The 23755-nt window shown below is 38.7% G+C and overlaps 1 protein-coding gene and 1 long non-coding RNA gene across 2 annotated transcripts in view; one reads left to right on the plus strand and one right to left on the minus strand.

Annotated features, from left to right (window-relative positions):
* The window catches only part of SLITRK4 (SLIT and NTRK like family member 4), a 345984-nt gene that overhangs the window by 244008 nt on the left and 78221 nt on the right, over nucleotides 1-23755 (plus strand). The window lies entirely within an intron of this gene.
* LOC137482255 (uncharacterized) lies at nucleotides 17339-18418 on the minus strand. Its single transcript, XR_011003965.1, has 3 exons — nucleotides 18349-18418; nucleotides 17830-17896; nucleotides 17339-17639 (listed from the first exon to the last, which is right to left on the minus strand). It is a non-coding gene; the product is annotated as an uncharacterized lncRNA (long non-coding RNA).

Consider the following 23755-nt stretch of genomic DNA (forward strand, 5'->3'; position numbering starts at 1 on the left):
AGTAGAAATTATTTCACTTAATATGTTGAAATGACAATTTAATATGCTGAAATGGCAGGACTATGTTACCCCTTTCACTTTTCTCATTTTAAAAAATAAGAGCAATCAGTCTCAAATATGTTATGTTAGTAAATGTTTTAGCATTTGAAAATTGGATTTTGTTTGAATGATATCAAATGGAATGGAAGAGTGTCTGTACTGTACAGTAGGGGTCTGAACCATCAGCTTCCACTACTGTAATGCAATTGAAGTTATTGCTATTTAGATGATATTTATTTGTTAACTCTAATACTAGTACTTGAAAAAAAAATAAAGCCTCTGAAGTATAATAAATCTTTTTTGCTGTGTGTCCAACAGTTTGCTGAAGAGCCCAGGTTTATGTCTTTGCCCACTGTCCCAACTTGCTGGAAAGGCCTAGTGGCTCATTGGCTTCCTGTTGTCTTCTCCCTTTGAATCCGCTTAGAATTTGTTTTTCTTTCAGTGAGAGCCAGACAGATGCCAGCCTTGGCTCTGAAGAGAATAGAGAGCAGAACAAAGATAGGATCTTAGTTCATCTCAGTTACCCAAAGAGTTGTTTCTTGCAGAAATTAGCACTAATCTCTTATGTCTGTTTATGAAACTGAATTTATATATTTATACTGTTTACTGTTTATCACAACAGTTCCAAGATATAAGGAAAATTATCTCCTTTTTATACCTGTGGAAACTAAGTCACAGAGGACAATGTATGTTTTGCATAGCCAGGAATAAAAATTTATAGAAATAAGAGTTAGTGGCTGTTCTTCTGCCCCCCAATGCATTTATTTCCATGTTGTTAACTATTTAAGCATTCAGATTATTTTAGGCACTAAAGACAGTGTCATCCTTCCTGCTGATGGTGTTGTTGCCTTGCAAGAGAAGAGGAATGTCTTCTGCAGGAAAAAGAAAATAAAGTATTTACACTGGAATAATTTTCAACAATTCATGGACCTGAACTTTCTAAATAAAAGCAGCCTAAACATGCTATTCAGCATCATGAATAATAGAGTTTCTAATCTTCATTACCCCTGTGTTCCCTGAGTGGTTCTGGTTTGCTTTTAGAATGAAGGGCTGGGAGAAATACAGTTTGTTCCCTTAATCCCATACCATGTGTTATCCACAACCACAGTTAGACATGGGAATGCACCCAAGGGGCTTTCTGAGCTGGCTGATGCATGGACAGCACTCCTGCTTTTCTCTTTCAAGGATATGTAACTCTAGAAGAGCAATAAGTTAAAAAAAATTGTAATAAAAACAGTCTGTGCAAAGCTCATCTTAAAGGTCAGAAAATGTAACACTTACCAGGAGGCACCTTTTATTGCAGTACTTTGAGAACAGCTGTTGGCATTGTAGCTTAACATGCCAGTGTTCAGTTTCTAAATGCTTATGCCCATGTTTTTACACACTAATTCCAGGATGGTGACAAATTAACTCTAAATTCCTAAGGCAGCTCTATCTCTTCCTCTTACTACTAGCTGTTCTTTACATCACTTTCTGAATCAGCTGAAGCAGAATTGTGCTGTATCTTTTTTTTACCTCCTTTTCTTTGAATTACAAACATTTTATTTAAGAGCCATTTTGGAAGCCTGCATTCAAGAGTTTTCTTTGCAAGTTTGGAAGAATATTGTCTATTCTATATAATTGTGCTTCTCCTGCTGATATTTCATTCTTCCAAATGATTTCAATTCAGCATTGAATATTAAAGATTCAGCTTAGAAAAGAGTTATGCTACATTGCTTAAAGTGACATATCAAACTTTCTTAGTTAACTTTGGTTTCTGAGTTCATAATGTTGACTGTGAAATCTCATTCATTTGGAAAAGCCAGAGTAAATAGAACAGTAAACAAGCAGGACAAGGAGACAGGTCCTTTTGTTTCCTGCGCTGCTCCAGTGCCAGTGAGGTCTGTTCTCAGCTGTTGACAGTCACTGGGCTTGGTGCTGTGTAAACAGTCCAGAGACTTCCACTGAAAAGTTTGGACTTGAAGTTTATGGCAGCAGGAAATAAAGGAACAGAAATAAACAGGCAGGAATTTGGAACAGCTAAAAAGGGGAAAAGGGTGGGGGGGTTAAAACCTGTGGCTGCTAGGTAGGTGTCCCAAATGTGAAAGAAACTATGTAAATGTTAGAAATAATGAATCAAAACAAAACAAAAACAACAACAACAAAACCTCAACCCAATCCAGTCTGTCATCAATAACTGTTCAGTTCTGCAGTATCCCTTGAAATGCCTTTTATCATTTTTCTTTACTCAGAACACCTGTAGCATTTGGATTCTAGGACAAAATGGTAAATTGCTTTGATTTGCAGACTGCTTGCGGGGCTTATTTATCTTCACTCTGAATGCAAGCTCTGCCACATATTCCTCATCCCATTTTCCTGAGCTGATGCTTTGTCTGATGCTCTTCCAGAGCCCTGTATAGGTGCTTCTCCAGATAAAATTTAGGTCTGAGAAATAGTGGGAAGTATGCTCTGAAAAATATTTCCCTCATTTGTTTTTAATATTTGGTATCCTCACTTTGGATTTAAGGATTAGGCAAAAGATTTCAATTTATTTTGTGGTAGTTTGTTATGGTCTTCATCTTCTTGTTCATAATCCAAAGTCTGGACAAATGCTTCAGTAAATTTGGTTTTGCTTTTGTGTGTGTGTATGTTGTTTTCTGGTGGTTGTTTTGTGGATGGTTTAGTTTGTTTAGTGTGGGTTTTTTTTTGTTGTTAAATGTGTAAGTAAAGATTACAGAAATACATATCCCAAGCCTAATTTTTTTTTTTTTTTGCAAAGTTTGTAAGAAAAAATTAATGAAGGCATACCTGAATTTGTGAATAGTAATTTTCCTCTAGTAAACAGCTCTGGGAAGCCTGAGAGCTTGAACCACTTCTTGTGGGTTCCTGGGGTTATCTAAGAAAGGATGAGAAAAGATGGAGGAAACCTTACTGCTTTTCTTGATCTGCCAGGCCACTCTGCTTCCATTCTTTGGCATAATTAAACCTCAGCTCATCTCCACCTCTGCAGGCATTTGCTAGAACAGAGACCCACTGCACAGGTACAGGAAGGCAGTTTCACTGTTTCTCCTGTTTTCATACAGAAATAGCTGCCAATTTTTGAAACTTCAGCGCTCTGTGTTGTTTTGCAAATTTCAATGTCCATGTCAAGAGACACACCACCAGTTACGTTCCCCTACACAGATGTAATTTCCTCTGAACACGTTCCAGCCATTGCCTTTACGACGACAGAGGGAGAAAATATGTATTTCTATGAAAAGTAGAATTACATTGCATATGTAACGAGGCTGCTGTGCAGGTAACTTTAATCTGGTGTTCTCTAGCATCTGACAGCTTGCCTTTGCAACAGGTTAATAATATTCAGAATTGCATATAAATCTTTCTGTAGAGGACTAAAATTCACATGGCATGATTACCAGTCAAAAATATATTCCCTTTTCCAGATAGCAAAAAAATCTTATTAGCAAGCATGGATTTTTTTTTTTAATAGATTACTGTATACTGACACACACATGCATTTTGGTTACCTGGCTTTTCTAAAGACAAGAATTTAAATTACTGCCTTCTAGAGTAGAAAATGAAAACAAGTTTTTTGGCAACTGTACATTTTAGCCATCAGCTGGATGGCCGTAAATCACAGTGAGATGAGCTCTGCAGCTTTCTCCATTAATGGGTCCATGAATTGTTTGATACCATTTCAGCCATCACATTCCAGTTGGAATAATGTGAAAGCTAGAAGAATGGAACACATAAAACTGGTCAAAAACTTTCTGATCAAACCTTTTGTGCAAGCAGACAAATTAGACTTTGCTACCTTAATGCTTGAGAAATGCACTTTGACAACAGCAACAAGAAAAAAAAAAAAGAAGTCAGTGTTTTGATTCAACATTGCAGAACAAAGTAAATTTTCTGTTTTAATTGGAAAAAAAAAGTTTTTAATTTATAAATATCAAATCAAATATGTCAATTTAAAGAAAACTCAAAATATTTTTATTTATCTGGAAACACTTCAAACCTTTTTCTCTATGGGGGATTTTAGGATCAGTTGTTAAAAGCTTCTCTGGAACCCAGGAGTTCATCTCCTTCCAGCTAATGCTGCTCATTCACAGAGGTGCACTGTCTTTTGGCAAATTCTGTTTGAGGGTAAACCTTTTACACCCCTGGCTGCCATACCTTGTAGTTTAGCTTTTCTAGCAGGAACACTTCAATCTGCTTACTGGTCATGCTGGCTGGCTTTTAGCATCTTGAACCTCCTGGAGGCAGGACCAGGCAGAGCAGAGCTGAGCTGACCTCCAGGAGAGCTGGTCCTGTCCCAGTGTGGCAGCGGTGCCTGGGGCTGTGTCCCCACTGCTTACAGCTCGGGAGACGAATGTTCCCGCTCTCCACTCTTGGAGACAGTGCTGAAGCTCAGTTTCGTAGCCAAAGATGCTCTAGGAAGTGGCAGGAGGTGCAAACCTTTCTCAGGGAAATGTTCCTGGACCTGTGTCTTCTTTCTTTACAGAGCAGTTTAGAGATTTGGGTCTGTCGTGGTTTGGAATAGGAGGAAAAATTAGGGAAGTGATGCAGAAGCTTTTTTGTGTAACTGACAGTCTGTTGAACCACTGAGGAGCTAAGCACGCCTCTGTGAAACACACATGTTAAAGACGAAAGAGCCGGGACCTCTCTTTCCCTTCCGGTCAGGAGGAGGTGACCGGGCCGGGCAGGCCCGTCCCGGGCCGGGCCCTCCGGCGGGGCCGGGCCGCCTCTCCCCGGGCCGGGCCCTCCGGCGGGGCCGGGCCGCCTCTCCCCGGGCCGGGCCCTCCGGCGGGGCCGGGCCGCCTCTCCCCGGGCCGGGCCCTCCGGCGGGGCCGGGCTGCCTCTCCCCGGGCCGGCTGCCGGCTGCCCCTGCCTTCCCCCGTCTGCTCCCGGGCAGGGACAGGGGGTGCCGCGGGCCGGATGGAGCAGCTTTGCTACCACCGAGCTCCGTGCTACAGCTGCCCTGCCCGGGGCCCGGCCGCACCCGCTCCGCCCCGGGAGCAGCCCCGGCTCTGTGCCGGGATTTTTCCCCCGTGGAAGTTGCCCGCAACCATCGGCACGGGGAAAGGGAAGGTCACCCCCCGCTCCCCATCCCGATCCCGGCGTGCTGCTGCTGAGCTCTGGCCTGGCCGACGAGATCCGAGCCGCCTCCCCCAGCTGCCATCTAGAGCACCCAGCTCCAGGTGACATTTGAAGAGCCCAGGCGTGATGTTAACCCTTTCCGTGCTTCAGTCTGTAATGAACAAAGTTTCTGATACTCCCGGGCGGGGCCTTCCTAGTTCCCACGGCAACACTGAAACAACTACTAACTCTAGAATAAAGAGCTGAATAAAGGCATTAGCCCTGTTCAAGTCTGTGATAAACGGGACCACGCTCCCGGTACTAAAAGTGATTTCAGTATTTATTGTAATAAAAGAAAGGCCTAAAGCATGGAGGCCCGTGGGCTGAGCAGGAGCGTTCCCGTCGCGGATGCTGCAGCGCCGGCGCTGGGTCTGCTGAGCAGCGATGTCCCCGACGTTCCAGGTGGAGCGGCACGGGTTCAGTGGGTCAGAAGCCCCCTTTTTATCCTGTTTTTTGTCCTTTTGGATTGGTTTCTTTTTGGATCTTTCGTTTGCATGAAGGTTTAAGGCGCTCGATTGGCCCGTTGCAGTTCTGTCCCGGCTGGCTCGTTTCACTTGGGGGTGGTGCACTTTACTTGGGTGTAATAAGGAACGCCGAGTACCGTATTTCTTACAACTACCCCTTTTTACCCCTTTCACCATAACCAACGAACAGTACATGCTTAACAACTATCAACTATTTTACAACCGTTTCTAACATATTTTTAACAAGTCCTCCCTCGAGTGAGAGTAAGGAACAAGGTGCAAGCATGTAAAGGAACAGCACGAAAACATCGGGGTCAGTGAGGAAGAAGTTAAGTCCTTCCTTATGGAGATGCCTTGTTTTTGGAGCTAAAATCCTCTAGTAAGCTATGGAGAAAGGACTTTTTTCCTTATAACGCATGAAACTATGGGGAGATGAAAGTGTTCAAATTGATATCGAGCAAAGGCCTCCATGCTAAGATAAGCAGATGTGGAAATAGCTGTGATCCCATGAGAAGTTTGAACAGAGGAAGAGAGAAGAGCAGTCCTGTGCTTCCAGGAGAAGTAGATTTCTGTTCCCAGGGGTGAAGATGATTTTAGAGACAGGTAATGAGAACCTTTGCCTTTGAACAGCTCATCTTTAAGACAATACCCCACAAGTCAACATGGCCCATTGAGAAGCTGTGGGAAGGCTTGTGGCGATGGGAAGGATTTCAGGATGGCAGGGTTCCCCAGGCAGCTGCTATTCCTGACAAAATTGAGAGACATGAGAGAACAGTTCTTTCCTCTTGTGGAGAAGTCTCCATAACCTTAACAAGAGGGACTTCTCTCCCTCAGTGAACTGAAGACTATTTTAGAGGTGGTAAACTGACTGGAAATCTTAGGTTTGGTTTCTTTACATTGTCAGTGGAAAAGAAAATGTTGTGGGGGGAGAAGCGTTCTGAAGGGTTTGTTTTGATTCTTACTACTTTTTTTTTCCTTTTAGTTACTTCTAATAAAATTTTCTTTATACCTTTTAAAGTTTTGAGCCTGCTTGGCCTTTCTCCTAATCATATCTCACAGGAGGGAGTGTATTGGTGATTGGCCAGCACCGAACACACCACAGGTCTAATTAAGAAAACATCTTGTTTTGATCCCAAAAGGTGTCAGAATAAAGAACTTTGTGGCTCAGCATCTTGTCTCTGGCAAAAGCTTTGAGGAGATACCTCAGGAAGAGTGTCAGAACAGAGCTGGCATATGTCATCTCCTAATGCTTCTCATTTCCAGCAATTTGGTGTTAACAGAATTCCTGATCCTGATGTGGTTTCTGTTTGTTCATTATCCAACAGTTAACCACCTACAAAGAAGGGGAACAGCTGCTATTTGTTATGTGCTTCAATATTTGTTGGCTTTTCTCATACCCTATGGCTCTGGGGGAAGCAGTCAATGATCAGCCCCACGTTCCCTTCTGTCACATCTCCTCCAGACATCTCTTTGCAGACCAAGGAGCTTGTCATTGTGTAGGTGCAGTTACATCAGAGGCTGTCGTGGCTACGTGGTGGATAAACACAGTGCCTTTACAGTCGTGGAATAAAATCAAATTACATTTGTTCTAAAAAATGACAGTGTGCATTGTCATGACAGTTACTTGTCTTCAAGAATGAAACATGCAAGTTCTAGATGTAAAATTGTTCAAATATGGATTAAAATTACAGATGTGGCAGCTTAATGGTGCTCTTAACATTCTGATCAATGTGGGTATTTTATCCAAATACAGTCATATTAAGCTATGTCAGCGAGGAAAGCTGTTGGAATTGCTTATATTCATGGGGGAAAATATAAAGTAATATGTGTTTTTTAAATTGTCTCTAGGTTCTTCTGTGTGCCTTCCTTGCTTCACAGTGTAGGAAAATTGTGTCTGCTCGGTTGCTGCTATATTGAAATAACTTTTTCATCTCTCAGGTCTGTTCATCATCTTTGATGGCTTTTCTCGAAGCCCTTCTCTCAGGCTCTTTTTATTATGAGACAGTCTCAATTTTCATTAAAACAAAAACAAAATTCTACAGCTTTCTTTATGGCAGAGAGAAGCTGTAAATGTGCGCACAGCACTATAAAATCTTTAAAATAAAAGAATGATGAAAAGTCCAGTTAAAGCAAATATCATGACTCCTTGAGTTCTAACAAATTTTGGAACGGCAGCAATTTTTCAGAAGTCCTAGGTAAACTTAAGATACTGCTGTGAATACTGGCATATAAGGATCTTGCAATTTCACAGCTGGAAATTTGAGTAGACTCTAAATGAAACACTCTACAATTAAATCATCCTTCAAGCATTCTTCTTCAACTTGCAGCTTCTTCCATCTTCACTGTGAAGCGAACTCCTGCATTCCTCTTGAAAGAGAAATAAAGATGGGGGAGGAGGGAAAAATTAAGATTCAGCTGTGCAAAGGAATTTAGATAAGTAAATGTGTGGCCTCTTTCCTAATCTTAGTACAAATGCTGTTTAATAAGATACCAACATTCAATTAACATTGATTTATGCAAGATGCTACATACCTATTTATGTGAGGTCACACTAATTTAAAATATTAGAGGTGTAATTACAGATGGGTGTTACTGAACTAAGTGGAACAATACATTTAATTCACATACATTTAGAAAAACATCAAGAAAATGTTCCCATCTTCTGTATGAACAGACTAATTTTACCTTACATCAGCTCTCTTATTAGAACAATCAGTTTAGGTAAGAAAGAGACACCTTCGTGTCCACTGCTGGCTTTGGTTTGCAGCACACACACCCTGGATTGAGAAACAGTAAATGAGTTACAAGTAAACACTGCCCTGCTCTTTGGGGGATTCACACTTGAACTATTTCGTTGTCTCATGGATTTTTAGTGAGGTGATTGATCCAGCAGCAGAAATGGAATAAGAAAAGCAGTACCCAGCAGGTCTGAAATTTGTGACATTTAATGTGTAGCTGATTTAATGAGAAAACTAGATAGGACTTCTGGTCTCAAGGAATAATGGAATTTAGTGAAGTATAGAAATAACTACTGGCTTCTAAGACTCTTTTAATCTATTTACTCCACATTGATGTAACCTTACTAAATGAAATGCAGTGGTATTTACATTTTATACACAAATAAGATCAAAAACAGTATCTCTTCCAGCACTAAAAAAAAATCTGTTCTGAGACTTTTCCATTAGACCAATTATGGCAATAATTCAAATTCTAGAAACACTTGAAGCTCTGCAGAGTTTAGTGGAGAAAAATTAAAGATGTTTTTAATTTGTGTCCATAATGAATCCTTAAAGCAAGTTTATTCCAGTCTCTGTGATTAATACACCAGTGTATTGTGTCTGAGACAAACTGATATTGGGAGACCTTTGATATATCTGAGACCTTCGATAGTGACCAGTTTAATACATTACTTCCTATGAAATTAATAATTATGGCAAGTTTTCCTCTAATTATTATAGATAGATAGATAGATGGATGGATAAATATATATATAAAAGGGAGAAACAGCAAAAAATGGGACAGATGCTACATGCAGCTGTTTGCTGAGCCAGAATGACTGCTGGAAGGGGAGAGGGGATTCCATTCTTCATCTCACATTTGATTATGGAATGAGAAGGATGAAGTTTTCTGGATTATGATCCAGAAACATTCAGAATGCCAGTGCATTCATTTAGTTTTGCCTATGGCCAGCCTGATCTCCATACTGCCCACAGTAGCTTATTCTTTTAATGCTTTTAGAAATTGAGGAGCTTTCCATACACCCAAATTCTGCTGTGTAATAAGCACATCTTGCCACAGGATGCAGCAACTTCTGAATGCATGGACTTCCAGAGTTCACAAAGTTCACAAACTAAACCCTGTGTTCATGTATGTCCCTCCCAATTTATGCGCTATAGAAGAAAACTTAAGAGTGGCTTCTTCTATCTGCTGCATAATAAACCTTCTTCTTTCTCTCCACTAAACTTCTTGTACACTGCTTGATCATCAGCTGAGTTAATTATTTATAAGAAGGAGCCTATAAGCTTTTTTGCTTGGCCTCTGTATCTCCAGGGTATTTGATCTATTCACAGAAAGTCACCTCACTTCCTGAATTCCTCTTTAGAAATCAAAGGTCAGGAAGAACCAGTACACATCTCTATCTTGAAGCATATCTCACCCATTCTCCTTTTTTGTGTATTTTTCTCCTCTTCTAATTTTACTCTTTTTGTCTTGTATTCACTGGACTTTGAATTCCTACAAGAGATCCACATTTTGTTAAGTATGGCTCATGTCCACATTGTGAAATTATTGGTAAACAGGCTATCAATTGCATTGCAGGAGTAGCTAAATGGGTATTATTCTATCTGGGGACATGTATTGTTTTGAGTAAGAATTTAAGCCAAATGGCTTCAATCCCACTTGACAGTACTTTAACAATGTGGAATTAAAAAACTCCTTTAAACTCCTTTAGCAACAAATATGATGTTTGGGGGATAATGAAAAAAAGGAAAAGCAAAAAAAAAAAAAATATAGACAATGTTAAAGCTTCCTAGAATTTTCTCTACAGAGTCCAGCTTCCCAAACCCAAAAACTGCTTGTGGGAATTTCTACTGGGAATGTGTCCTCCCACAAACATAGAATTCTCATGGCAAGACCCCTCCACATTTGAGCTCTGACTGTAAGAACAGTTTGGCTCCAACACTGGCCAAAACTGGAAACCTAAAAAATCAGGACAAGCTTCATAAGTGACTGGTCTTGAGCTGACATGTGTGGGGATCATAAAAAAGACACTTAGGGAGATGATAGGTCTGTGAACAACACTGTAAAGACTAATTATCCTAGATGTACATGGAGTGTGTTGTTTTCACAGTGCGTGTTGTGTTGAATGGGGAGCCCTTTCATTAAACCTGAGGTGAGAACCATATAAAAATATAAAAAGGAGACATTAATTATTGTAACACAGTTCTTTAGCTGAGATACATGTTTTATAAAATCATCTCAATTACACATTTCCACCAGGACATAGTGAATAATGATGTTTTTTCTCCCTAATTTCATATGTGGAAACAGAGAAACTTCAGCTTCCTACTAGAGACAGTTGTCAGTAAAATAAAACAGAAAGGAAATTGCTCAGCAGCAGTGAGCTAATGGGGTGTGCTGTTCACAGGATCCTCTCTTCTAATGGGAGAGTGGAGGGGGTGGCTGTTCTTCCTGTACCTGCATCACCTGCGCAAAACAAGCTGATGACTGAATGGCACGGTTGGTAGATTGGTAAATTAAACCTTAGCAAATTAATTTCCTGCTCTTTGTCTTAAATATCCCTTTTGCAGTATCAGTCGTGGCGCTGAAGTGGCATCAATTTAGTGTTCCCTTCTTGAAAAGTGCTATTAGAAAGTTACAAATAATAGCACCCAGACTTACAAACCTATAGGCTTGGGAACAATGTTTTGAGTCTTGTTAGTGCTGATAGAACAAGAAATAAAAAGGAGAAAATTGCAAGCCATCTTCTTCTTTATCAAATTTCTCTGTATATTCTGCACAGATATCTTCACTCAAGCTTTTTTATTCCAGTTGGGCAAATCACTGATACCCCATTTATATTAATTTCTGTAAATAGCAGACACAGATGCCCGAGGCAGAAAGTAAAATATGAATTTGTAATTATTTTGGGTCTCAAGTAGTCATAGCTGTGAAGTACTCTGTCCAGCAGAACAGATAGAATAGGAAAGAAATATTCTGAATGCTTGTTGTCTTCTTTATTCTTCTTCCTCCAGCTGTGATATTTGATATCCAGCTGCTATGCACACAGCTTCTTCCTTTGTCAGTGATCTGTGGCTTATGTCTACAATTTCAAAGGAAAAGTGTGAAAAAATGTGTGATTGTTATTTGAAGCAGCATAGTTAGAAATAAATATTATACTCTTCACAGGTCTTTGAGAAGGTTTCGTACACAGAGTCCCCAAATATCCATTTCTAAGTTATCCCAAATTGATTTTTCTGTCTAGAGTGCAAAATGGGAGATGAGGTTAATCACCCCATAGGTAGAGCTCTGCTGTGGTAGTTCTGCAACACCAATTGCAAGCGTTAAGAACCAGTATTTTAGGTACTTCAAGAACATATAGTGAAATGGGCAAAGGTCAAAATAGGTAGTTTTTATTTTCCTATTTCTATTAAATAGAAACCGGGCTTGTTTTCAGCTGTATGTAGAACAGTTCTTGACTTCAGTGGATCTTTCTTGTCAAGCACTGATGTGTTTCTATAGAAGTACACCTATCAAAGACAAGCATTGCAGACCTAAAAAATAATAGATAAGGGTAGGGAGGAATGGGGGAAACCTATATTGGATGTGCATTTTGTGTCCATATCTACATATGAAAGTTAATCTCATATTTCTTGTCATTTATGGATCTTATTTTGAAGCCATCTCCTATTCTCTGTTGAAAGAGGGCTTCCAAAGTGGGAAAGGATGATCCAAAAAGGGGAGGGTATAAGAAGGTCTCCAGAATCAAAGTGGCAAAGTAACACAGGTGAAATAAACCAGCTAGGGCTGCAATTAATACACAAATAGCTGTTCCTCTAATCTTTTGAAGGCTCTCACTGATTATGAGTCCCTATTATACCCTAAAATTAAATAGCTCCCTATTTGACTTGCCTCCCTTTGTCTACTGTCATCTCAGGGGTTTCAGTCATTGGACAACTTCTTTTCATTTTTATATGAAATTAAGCTGAGAGTTATGACCTTTTCATTTAAACTTCATATTTAATTTGGTGCCTTTTTGTGAGCTGACAGAAAGCATTATAATAATTTCCTAGCATCTTGATCACACTTGGGGACCTTCTTTCATAGCAAAATAACTCCAAAACTCCCTGAGGCATAAAGGAAAATAATATTTTTTCAAAATATTTAATACAGCTCTTAGATGTTTACTCCTTTCTCAAGTGAACAACACTTCCATTTGTATTCCAAAAATAACTTTCAGGGCCCAAAACTGCATCACAGTATTTTTTAACTTGGCAATCCATCATTCTATGTGCTTTTTCTGACTCGCCTTGTTTTACCTGCATATTCCTTGACGTGGTCAGCATGTGAGCACCTTTAGCTATGACAATTCATGCTGACATTTATGTTTTCAGTTCTAATGCTTTTAGTAGATGTCTTTAAAGTGTTTCAGATAAGGCCTTGAGCTCAAATAAAATTAAATAGTTTCTTCAATGTATATTTTCTTATAAATTTACAGATTAATGTACAGAAAGTGAAACATTCACATTAAAGCATGTCAACCAACAGCCTGTATCAAAATATTTAAATGAACAAAGAATTTGCTATTTCCCAAACTCGCTAAATGTGTTAATTTGTTTTGCTCACCTGGTTTTGTTGCTTCAGCAACATATGCTCACTATCTGAAAACTATTGGGGGGAAGAAAAAAAAAAAAACAAACAAAAAGCCTGCAATCCTTCCACAGGTATCATGAAGTCTTTCCCAGCATGAACCTGATGATGCCAATTTACAGCAAAGGCTGCAATGAAAGTGCCACAGCAAGGTGAAAGTACTCCACATGATGCTGCCAAGCACCTTGCATAAAAGATTTTTGAAAGATGTTGTAATGCTCAGCATCCTGCAAAGTGTAAGACACGAGAAGAGGCTGCTGACAGAAGCTCACAGGCCACAACCTCTTCAGCATTAGTTATTGGGTTATAGACCATGCAGGAATGCACATGTATTGTAGCCATTTCCTTGGGAGAAAAACCTGTCTATAACAAACAGAAATAGAGAAAAGAATACTGCAGACAAATAAATGGACTTTAGGTAGTTGTGATCACACAAATTGGGTGTCACTCGTTATCTGTCTGTCCCTTGGGCTCCTGCAGTCGTGTGGCACTATGGGGACAGGTAGTGAAGGGGTTGAGTGCTCCTCCAACTTGTTCAATGAAGTAGAATGGAAAACAATCTTCTGTGAGCTATTCAATTATTTCTAGGTTCTGTATCATCAGCACAGTTAGGTCTGGTCTCTTGTTGGGGAATAGAGCAGATCCCACAGGTAAAATAATCATTCATTGTGTGGGGGAATCCCCATGATGCCAGTGCTGGCAGAAATGCTTCTGCTTCTTGTGACCTATTTTTCACTTCAGCACTGTGACTAATATAGCTTTGGGCCTGGAAATGCTTGCATACTTTATGGGTAGAAATATGTACAGTGATTTCACTGATTTCCTTGGGACTATACTGAGGAGTGAAGTTATTCATGCCATTTATTGCAAGCTTACAATTTGGGGGGTCTAATTTCACACTGTAATGAAAAACTAACCTTATTATTTCACCTTCTTCCCTAATGTTTCTGGAGTTGTGATGTTGTGTGAGGTATGAGCTGTTTGCATCATGCTCGTGTGGTAATGAAGACTTGATGTTTGCTATTTATACACAATAATTCCCTCCAGCATATTTTTTATAGAAGAATATTCCTGTTAAGTTATGAAGATGTTACCAATGTGCTTCAATAGGGATTCCCACGCATCAACAGCTTTATAGGTCACTGAAAATAAGGACCAAGAGAAAACTTACAGTCTACCACACCTACACTCATCTCCCTATGTGGCAATAAGCATTTTTAAGCTGTACAGAACATCATTGCCCACCCTGAATCTATTCCATGATGTTAAAGCCCAGAATATTGCTTGGGAGCCATGTCAGAACATTGAAACATCAGTCTGAAAAAAAGAAACTTCCAACCATTAACTACATAAGCTTACAGAATGTTGGCAGACTGCAGTATAATTTTTGAATTCAGAAAGCAAACAAGAAAAGACCTCTTTTTATTTGATCTGTTGTTGGGGTCTCCCTAGGACCAGCTTTGCAAGCCCCTCCCAGAGGACCTCAGCTCCTCTTCCCAAGAGTGCTTTTGGGTGGAGATCAGTCTATAAACACTTAGAAATAGAGACCTTTCCTTCCAATGCTTGATTTGAATGTGAAGAGGTTATGTAAGAATTTTCTGGGAAAAACAGCACTAGAGAATATAGTTGATCAAGAAATGAAATAGCTAATTATACTTTGGAGGCATGTTAGAAATTAAGTAAAGCTTATTGTTTGTTACCTTTTTATATTACCTTCTCTTTCAAAGTCTTCTGCTCTAAAATGCCTGGTTCAAACATTTTATAATTAGAGAAGTTTGGTTTGCTGCACTGCTTTGAAATGGGAAACAATTTAATTTTTTTGTAAAATGGAGCATTTGAAGTTCTGTCTTGGCCATTCAAATGCATGCTTAGAGTGTCAGTGCTTGTTAGAAGCTGGACAAAAATTGTTTTATTCCTTTCCCAGACTGCAGGTACAGTTCAGTTGTCATCACAAAACTTTACATTATCTCATCATAAAAAGGGGTCACTTACACTTGCAAATTAGGTTGCAAGGAGTTCTGTCACACAGTATCACAATGTATGAAGCTCTTGATATAAACTTTAGATTATTTTCTTACTCAAAACAAATGTTTTTGTATCCCAGAGACCTCTCTCATCTGGGGCCAGAAGTAATTTTTGACAGCTACTTTTCTTTTAACAACTATCCTCTTAACAAATATCTTAACAAAATGCCTAGGTAAAAGCATTCTTGGGTGTGGCAAAGGCTTTTCACAAAATCTAATCTTGACAGGTGATCTGTGGTGAATTTATTTGAGCTGCTTTTACAGTTGGACTTCTCTCCATGGCCTTTCTCTTAAATACAGTGGCCTCAAAAGTCTTTGTGAATGCCCTATACAACTTGCAAAAGATTTTGACTTATGTCCTCTGAGTGGCCAGCAGCCTAGAAGAGCCACCTAGGATATGAAAATGTGTCATTCCTGTGTCATTCTTCTGTTTCAGACATTATTGCTTCGGCCTGTGGAATGTCTTCTCCCTCTCTTGACTGTTCACAGAAATCTTCATAAAGTTTTGCTTTTATCCTGAGTGAGAGTGGTATAGAAATATTACCACTCTGCACTTCACAGTCTTGAATGATAAAGGGATTAAATTGGTAAACAAATTCCTAACAAAATACAGGGCTGCACATAAACCTTAATTTCAATAGGTTTGGACTCAAACTCTTGCAGATGGGTTGGTGTGCATTATTCACCAATCATTTATTCCTAAAAATGCCCAGTTTTACAGAACAAAGACCTCATTCTTTCAAAAAGGGCATTTCACCTGCATTTTACCAACATTTGAGAGAAATGAAGATTGGGAAACTGAAAACCAGACAACTCAACATCTATTAATAATGCTACAGGACTATTTATATCTAACCTGAATGCTGCTCTTGTGTAGCAATTTATTTGGATTTGAATTCAGCTTGCTGCACCTGGCAAGTTTCTGTGAATTTGCAACACACACACACACACACACATATTTATGGATACAAATATCTATGTTGGAATAGGAGATGAAATTTTTTCTTTAAACCAGGTAAGACTTAGTGCAAGTTGTAGCCCTGGAAAAAACTAAACAGGAGTTAGATTTTATGGTGATTTTTCCCAGAAGAAGATATTGTTATTAAATTTTGCTAATCAGAGCTAGAATTTTGCTAGAGATCAGGTTATGATCATTTATGTGTTTATGGCCCAACAAAGCTCAGAAGTTAAACACTCCATTAAGTTACAGGTCAAGATGCTCACATGGTGGAATAAGGTGAGTGCATTCGTTTGCATCCATTTAGGGAAATTAGGTGTCTGAGCCCCTGATCTAACTTCAGATCAGGGACTTAAAATATGCTATTCCAACACCTTCAGATTCTAAGCTAATTTCCAGCACTCCAGCAAACCTAGCTGACTTTAAAATTAATTCTGAACCAAAAACCATAAAAAGAAATTTCATTATTTTGAATTTTTTCAGATAAAATCTGACTCACAATTTCTTTTTTCTGAAACTTAATTTCCTACCTGACACTCACATCCTGCTGGACTCTGGATTTGCTTTCAGAAGGCTCTAGTTAATTCATGACTTTCAACTCTTCTTTCCCTTTGACTGAATTCTGTAAAGGGATTTCAGTAGTGAAATGGAGATATTTTTTTTTCCCCAGAGCATAGAAACTATATCTTGGGACTATTGATATTAAGAATCTGTGCTGTCTAGAGCCTCTCTGTGACATGAACTGCTGAAAGAGGAAATCAAACATCCATTTGGGATTCTTGAGAGAACTGTGAAATCATGAAGGGATAACAACTCCAGGAATATTGTGAAATTCTGTGCACCATGGAAACAATAAGAATTTAGCTTTTCCCGGGTAGAACCATGACTGAAATATTTCCATTTGGTTTAACAGATCTTTCCATGTGTCTCTCAGGACACTGTAGCCAAAACTACCATAAAAATACCTGCAAGACTAGCCACTGAGGGCTAGAAAATGTAATTTGTACCCATTTGTACAAAGTATATTAGGTAATATGCTGCATTATCAAACACAACAAAATGAGATCCTGAGGCATTGCTGGAAACACTGATGTTCTTGACTCTGGCCCTCCAAAATCATTTGGATGACTACCTTAAGCCTTAAAGATCCCATGTTTTCATCTTTCCAGGGACCAAGGCAATCCTGCAGGATTCTTAGCAGCCAGAAATTCAGCAGTTTTGTCTGCTGTAATCTCTAACCATACAATAATATTATATAGGGAAGTATAACTTTTCTTAGTATAGAATTAAATTTGGCTGTTTGCTTTTGAACTACCTCTTTCCCGACACCCAAACCACCTTCCAAAGTGTACTCTTGAAAATAACTATAAGCACTTGTAAATGCTGATGCTTTATTTACATATATAGTCTATTTTCTCACTTTTAATTGGAAAGGACAATATGAAGATTCTATCTTGTCTGATCATTCAAAGAGCAAAACTACTGTAGTTTACCATGAAAGTAAATGTTTTGGCATCCTTTGGGATGGACTGACAGCAACTGCCATGATCTGCAGCAAGCTACCATGATGATATGTTGCATTGACAGACCGATAATGAAGCAATGAAAACATCTGATAATCAAATTTCTCTGGAAAATGCCTCAAAGACATGATGTGTTTTTCTTTAAAACCTAAGGAAAAGAAAGAAAATTAAAAAAAAAAAAGGCATTTGAGTCTTGATAGACTTATTTCAAACAGTAAATATTTATAATATGGTGGTTTTCAAAAAGTTTCCACCCGTGCTTGGAAGCACACTGCAAAATTTGACATTCAAATGTTTGCTTCCTATGGGTAAATGAAGCTAGTAATTGAAATGTAAACCTTTTGTCATGTAGGACTTTCCAGGTTTTTAGGCAAGAGGCTGTTCCATTATTCCAGCATAATAACCCTGAGGAGAAAACCACAACAGTGTGTCTGAAAATTTGCAACTTCCTTAATGCTCTAAAATGTACCAGGTACTTGAGACTGCCACTACGTTTCTTAGGGCTAATTTTTCCTAATAAAAATAAATCTCTCTTAATGATAGTACAGTTTAAAGCACAATAACATGTGGAGGGAATGTTTAGGATTTTAGACCTGTGTTACTGCTGCCTTTTTAAGTGAGTAATGACATTCCCTCATATGAAGGCTTAAGGGTAAGAGGGCTCTTTACAGTGCTTTGTGGTTTTTTTTACAGTGTTTTTTTTCTTGCAATTTCTTTGGGGGTTTGGGCCATTCACTCCTTGCTGATGATTATTTCTGCAATTTTTTCAGCAGCTTTGTACTAGGCAATTGGATCCATAAACTGCTATTGAGTAGAACTTTTAATAGATAATTTTGATGGTGCCAGGTGGTCTGAACTTATGGAGGCAGTGGAACTGCAGCATCCATGACAGCAGCACTCAGTCCTGCAGGGAAGGTTCACTCTGTGTCAACACTTGCCAACAGCTTGATAGGTGTTGAGCTACCAAGACATGTCATCATGACTTTGGTACATTTATTCTTCATCTGACTTGTCTGTGATCCATGTGTGATGTTCATTGTTAGCAGAAAGGTTCTTTAGTGGGACTTCACTGATGCAATCCTAAAAGAAAAAAAAATTATTTTGTAATATTCAGCTAAAAATAAAACAGTTAACATTTTGGGGGAAGAAAGATCATACACACTCTTATTAGAATCGCTCAATGATAAAAATTGTCTCTCTATAATGAGGAATAGTGTTTTAAAGTAGTTCAAACAGATTAGACATGTTTAGCAAAAGGGTCTTTCTCTATTTTTCCCTGTTACATGTGTAAGAAATTGGTTCAGTCATAGGTAAGACTCAGAAAAGAAGGTTTGCAGGGATTCCTTTACAGAACAACTGACAACAGCACATTTCTTTGATTATTATTGACAAGTTAGATACTAAATATTACTATATAATAAATATTCATATCACATACCCTTTCTTAGGTGCCTTTTTAAATCCCCAAGGATCACTGCAAATATATTCTCCCTTATATTATTCCCTCTTTTCTTTTCCCAATTTCATCCAACACCTGACATTTATTCTATCCTTAACCCTTAGAATTTTTCTTTCATTGCTGACTGAATTATACTATATTCATATTCATATGCCTGACATATATTCTAATATAAAATAACTAATAAAATAAAAGAATTCTAATAATGATAAATTCTGCTAAAATAAGTGCCTAGTTCTCATGGTCTGTGTATCATCTTGTACACCCCATGCGTGGCTCTGCACAGATGCTGTGCTCAGGCCTTGTAAAAAGAAAATGGATGCCAGGAAGAAAAAGGTATCTGGGCATAAAATGGGGAGTGTAAGCATTACCAATATGAGAAAAACTTCTGGACAGGATTTTAGCGCCTTGTACATGGTGATGAACAGACTGCATCTCTTCTTGGAGCAGATTGTGAATTTCCTCCCATTCGTGCAGCCCCCAGGGTGTAAGATGCTCCTACCTATAGGAAGGGAAAATGGGCATAAAGCTCAAACTGGAGTGGGGATCTTGTGACAATTCCTGAACTTAATTTGCTATAGCTTTTCAAATACTGTGTCCTTTTTTTATTCAGTTTTGAGGGGGTTTTATTTTGGTTTGAGGGATTTTTTTTTTTTTTGCAGTGAAGATTTCAGGCTAAAGAAAGACTGATGAGCAGAGATTAGGCTCGGGGCCATGTTGGCCAGAATCATCAGGCTTCTGGATACTGGTCTGTGTTTCCAACTGTGGAATTGGTCTGGGAATTGTGCATGACAAATTCTGCCAAAAAAAATTCTGAATCTTTTCTCATTTTTGTAAGCTGTGCACAGAAAATGAAAAGAAGTATAGAGTTCACCCACTTAAAAAAATATGCATTTTGATGAAATTTCTCCTGGAAGATAAAAAAAAATTCTTAGTTATATTTTTTTAAAAAAACCTGTATGTGTGTTGATATAGATATCTGTAAATCATGAAAATATTGTGATCCATGTAATTCACATCAAAGTACAATACAATAGATCTTTCAGGGCTTTGTCTAGACATAGGCACAACTTATTCCTTTCCATTTCTGTCATGCACAGGCTCTTCATGACCCTCCTCAGTCACAGCTCTACAACACCTATTTTAGACAGAAACTTCTTTTTATACCAGGCAAATTATAATTACCCAAAAACCCATCTAAACCATTCTATTAATTAGAAAATATTTATTAAAACCAGCCAGTTTAAAATTACTAGCTTTATTTCACAAATATTAAGATTCAAAAAGAATCTGCCCTTACTTTACCATTTCTAGTCCACTTTTTACCACCCTTTGCTTTCTCCATATTTTCCATACACCAGACCATTTTGTGGTCAAAATTCTAGTCCAGTGTGGGGAAGAAAGGACATATAACAACAATGTCAGCTCTTACACTTCTAAACCTTCAGTAACTCATATACATTGACAACATATGTGATGTTACACAGAGCAAAAAAGTAATGGAAAAATCTCATGGAAGTTGGCAAAGAGACCTTGGAGTTATTAAGGTTATAAAGAAACCTGTGTAAATTGTTTTCCTCTGTCTCTCATTGTTTTTTTTTTTGGTTTTTTTTCAGTAAAAAAAAGACAGTTCTAGTGGACTGGAAGAGACCAAATAAGAGGATCAAGGGAAATATTTGTTGCAGAGATCTGTAGAACGGAGTGAAAAGTTTGACAGGAAATGGACAGGTAAGTCTGAAAAAGATGCAGCAATAAAATCTCCTGATTTATGACCCTCTGATTTACAGAAATTAATAAATAATAAATAAACAGGCCAAAAAAAAGTGGAGTATGTATTTAGGGACATGGTACAGAATTATTTTCTTTTCCCTGTTCCCCATTGTGTCTTCCAAATTGCAGCCAATATTTTTCTGTTTTCTCTAAAAGGTAAAAATAGGTAAAGGTATCCCTTTTTAACAAGACCATATTTTCTCCCTTTCCCTTTTCCTGCTGCCCTGCAAATGGGCCAGCTGTGAGAAATAATGTAATATTCTGAACCTAGGAAAAAAGCCCTTACAGCAATTCCCACAGCTTTTGTGAAAGGTGCATCAAAATCCTTCTATTTACTTCCTGCAACACTAAAAACAATTAATAATAACATTTAGATGCTGAATATTAGCTGTTCTTCTGGCAGACTGAACTGTAACTGTATTTTCTAGGAATGCAATTTTCCTTCCAATAGATGGATTTAATTTCTTTGAAAACCACCACAGTGTTTTTAAGACACTAAGTGCAGACAGTATTCTAATATATTCCTGTACCAAGCAAACAGCCACCAGAGCAGGCAGTGAAGTTGGGATGAGGTGGGTCACAGGTCTCAGCCACTCACAATGACCTGGCAGCAAAACAAAATTCCAGGGCTCCACTGATGCTTTGTGAAGGCTGACCTAGAACAAAGACTAGACGGAGCTAAAGAATAAAGTAGGGATTTATTAAGAGGCCTCAATGGATCCACCTTGGGCAGCACAACCCAAAATGGTCACAAAATGCACGACAGGTCACAGGGTCTCACACTTTTAAAAGTTTTGGTCCATTTGCTTATTGGAATTAATCGTCCAATTCCAGCTATAGCAGTCCCATCCTCCTTGTTTTTCTCTCTTCAGCCCACGTTGTTTGTGCTCTTGGGCCTGAGATCTGGATCAGATGTCCTTGGTCCCCGGCTGGAGAAGGAATTGTTTTGTCTCCCTACTCTGTGCAGAGAGCTCACCATCCCCTAATATGAAGCCCAGACCCACACACTAAAGCAGCACAGAATCTGAAAAATATAAAAGCTAAAACCTGAGGCATCACCATCAGTGCTGAAGTGTCTGACAGCAAACAATGTCCCAGCACTGAAAAGGAAGGGTGGTGCACCTAGGGAGAAAGGGCAAAGGGAAGCTGCTGCTGCTGCAAGAGCCTCTCCAGCTGGTGGTTTTCCAGGAAATGCCTGTTCTCCTGGGTTTGCCATGGGGCTTCTCTGGCAGCCAGCCCCCAGAGCACAGGCACACAGGCACCTTGCTGCTTTCTGGGCAGCTCACAGGATTTTGTGGCACATCCAGTCTTTTAGAGACCAGAGTGAAGCATACTGTGGGGAAGCTGCAGTCCCCAGGTTATGTAAAGGAAAGAACTTTGCATGATGGTGTATTAAAATGTAAGCAGGTATCATAGTATTTTTAACATTAATAATTATCTGTTTAATGTGCAGTCAGTATTTCCTCCTGCTGCTGCACAACCCCTGATCCTGAAACCATGCCAAAACAGCAAGGCTGTCCTCTGAATAGAAAGACCTCTCTTCAAAATAGAGAGGGAAACCTCTCTGATACATGCAGTGCTTTAGCAAACTAAACTCTGCTCCCTGTAGTTACAGCTCAGCCTTTCTAGTTGCTATGTCAGTTCTGTCAACTCCTTGACCTTAATAACTGCTCTTGTGCACCTCAAAGTATGAGGAGACCATGCTAACACTTTGTTTTCCAATATTAAAAATTTCCCAAAGTCTGTAAGTGAACAAAAGAATTGTTTACAGACAGATTCTGAAGAGTTCAGTCTTTGTAAGCAGCATCCAAAAACCTCATAACATATTATTTGCAAAACCAGTGTATTTTGGGTCTGCCCAGGAAAATGCAATGATAGATGGAGTAAAACTGCCAGTAATAGAATGTATGTGGGTATGCACAAACAAGATTCAAACTTGATACACGGTATTTATATGTGAGGTAAATATTTTTTTATTATTATTTTTATTATTATCTTTAATTATAGCAGTTCCAGATTTCTTGTCCAAAGAGCAAGAACTGAGTGATATTTGACCTGTTGTTTTGTATACCTTGAACAGTTGTGGTCTTTATTTATCTTATTGCATGAGTAATCAAGGTTGCAACCTAGTTGTCATACAGTGATTGTGATAATTTTCAACATCTGTGTTTGTCTCGTCAAATTTTGGTGTAAAATATGTCAGTGTATTTATATGAGCTCTAATCAAAAATTTATAATTTATGCTACTTTTCTATAAGGTGTATTTATTTTGAATAATTTTTTATTTAAACAATATTCGTGCCATTAGGAATTATAAAGGTAATGGACATCAGTATTATTTAAACTGTTGTATTTTCCTCTGCTGTGTCTCAGTGGGAATGTTGAGTGCCACACAAGAGCTATAATTGAGAAATCCCTTGCTCTCTGTGACTCTGATTGCTATTATGATTGGAATAATTTGCATTTTTATGAAGATACTATTCTGTCTTCAGGCATCCATGACTGTGCTTGATGATTTGAAGATCATTTGAAAAAGCACATAGAAATTATTTGCTTTTAGTAAAATGGCTATTTACTTGCAAGCAAAAACAAATTATTTGGTTCTAATGAAATAAAAAAAGGCTCATAAGTATCTGTAGAAGGAGCTGTTGGTAAACAGTATCTCCAGAAAATTATTCCTCCTCAAATGCCTGCAAACACACTTTGTAAAACCTCTGGCAGACACTAAGACCCTTGCAGTCTTACCGAGCAATAAAATTACTGGTAGGGTTAGAACCTTCCATAGCAGTAGGTCACTTCATCTCTTTGTTCTCTCTGGAAGTGCCTAATAAAGAACTTGTGGGTTTTTTCACTTTGGAAGCCTGAGGCTCTGACCATGTGGCCTCCACCTGGCCCAAATACAGGTTTGGTCTCTGGCTTAATAGAAGCAATGAATAAATTAGTGGCATCACCCTGTAACTGTCATTCTCTGTTGTCAGGAAAACCACTTTTTAAGAAGGCAGACAGAAACAATACAGCTGAGGCTTTGCTACCCC

Source organism: Anomalospiza imberbis, chromosome 14 (assembly GCF_031753505.1).
Source record: "Anomalospiza imberbis isolate Cuckoo-Finch-1a 21T00152 chromosome 14, ASM3175350v1, whole genome shotgun sequence".
NCBI classification, from domain to species: domain Eukaryota; kingdom Metazoa; phylum Chordata; class Aves; order Passeriformes; family Viduidae; genus Anomalospiza; species Anomalospiza imberbis.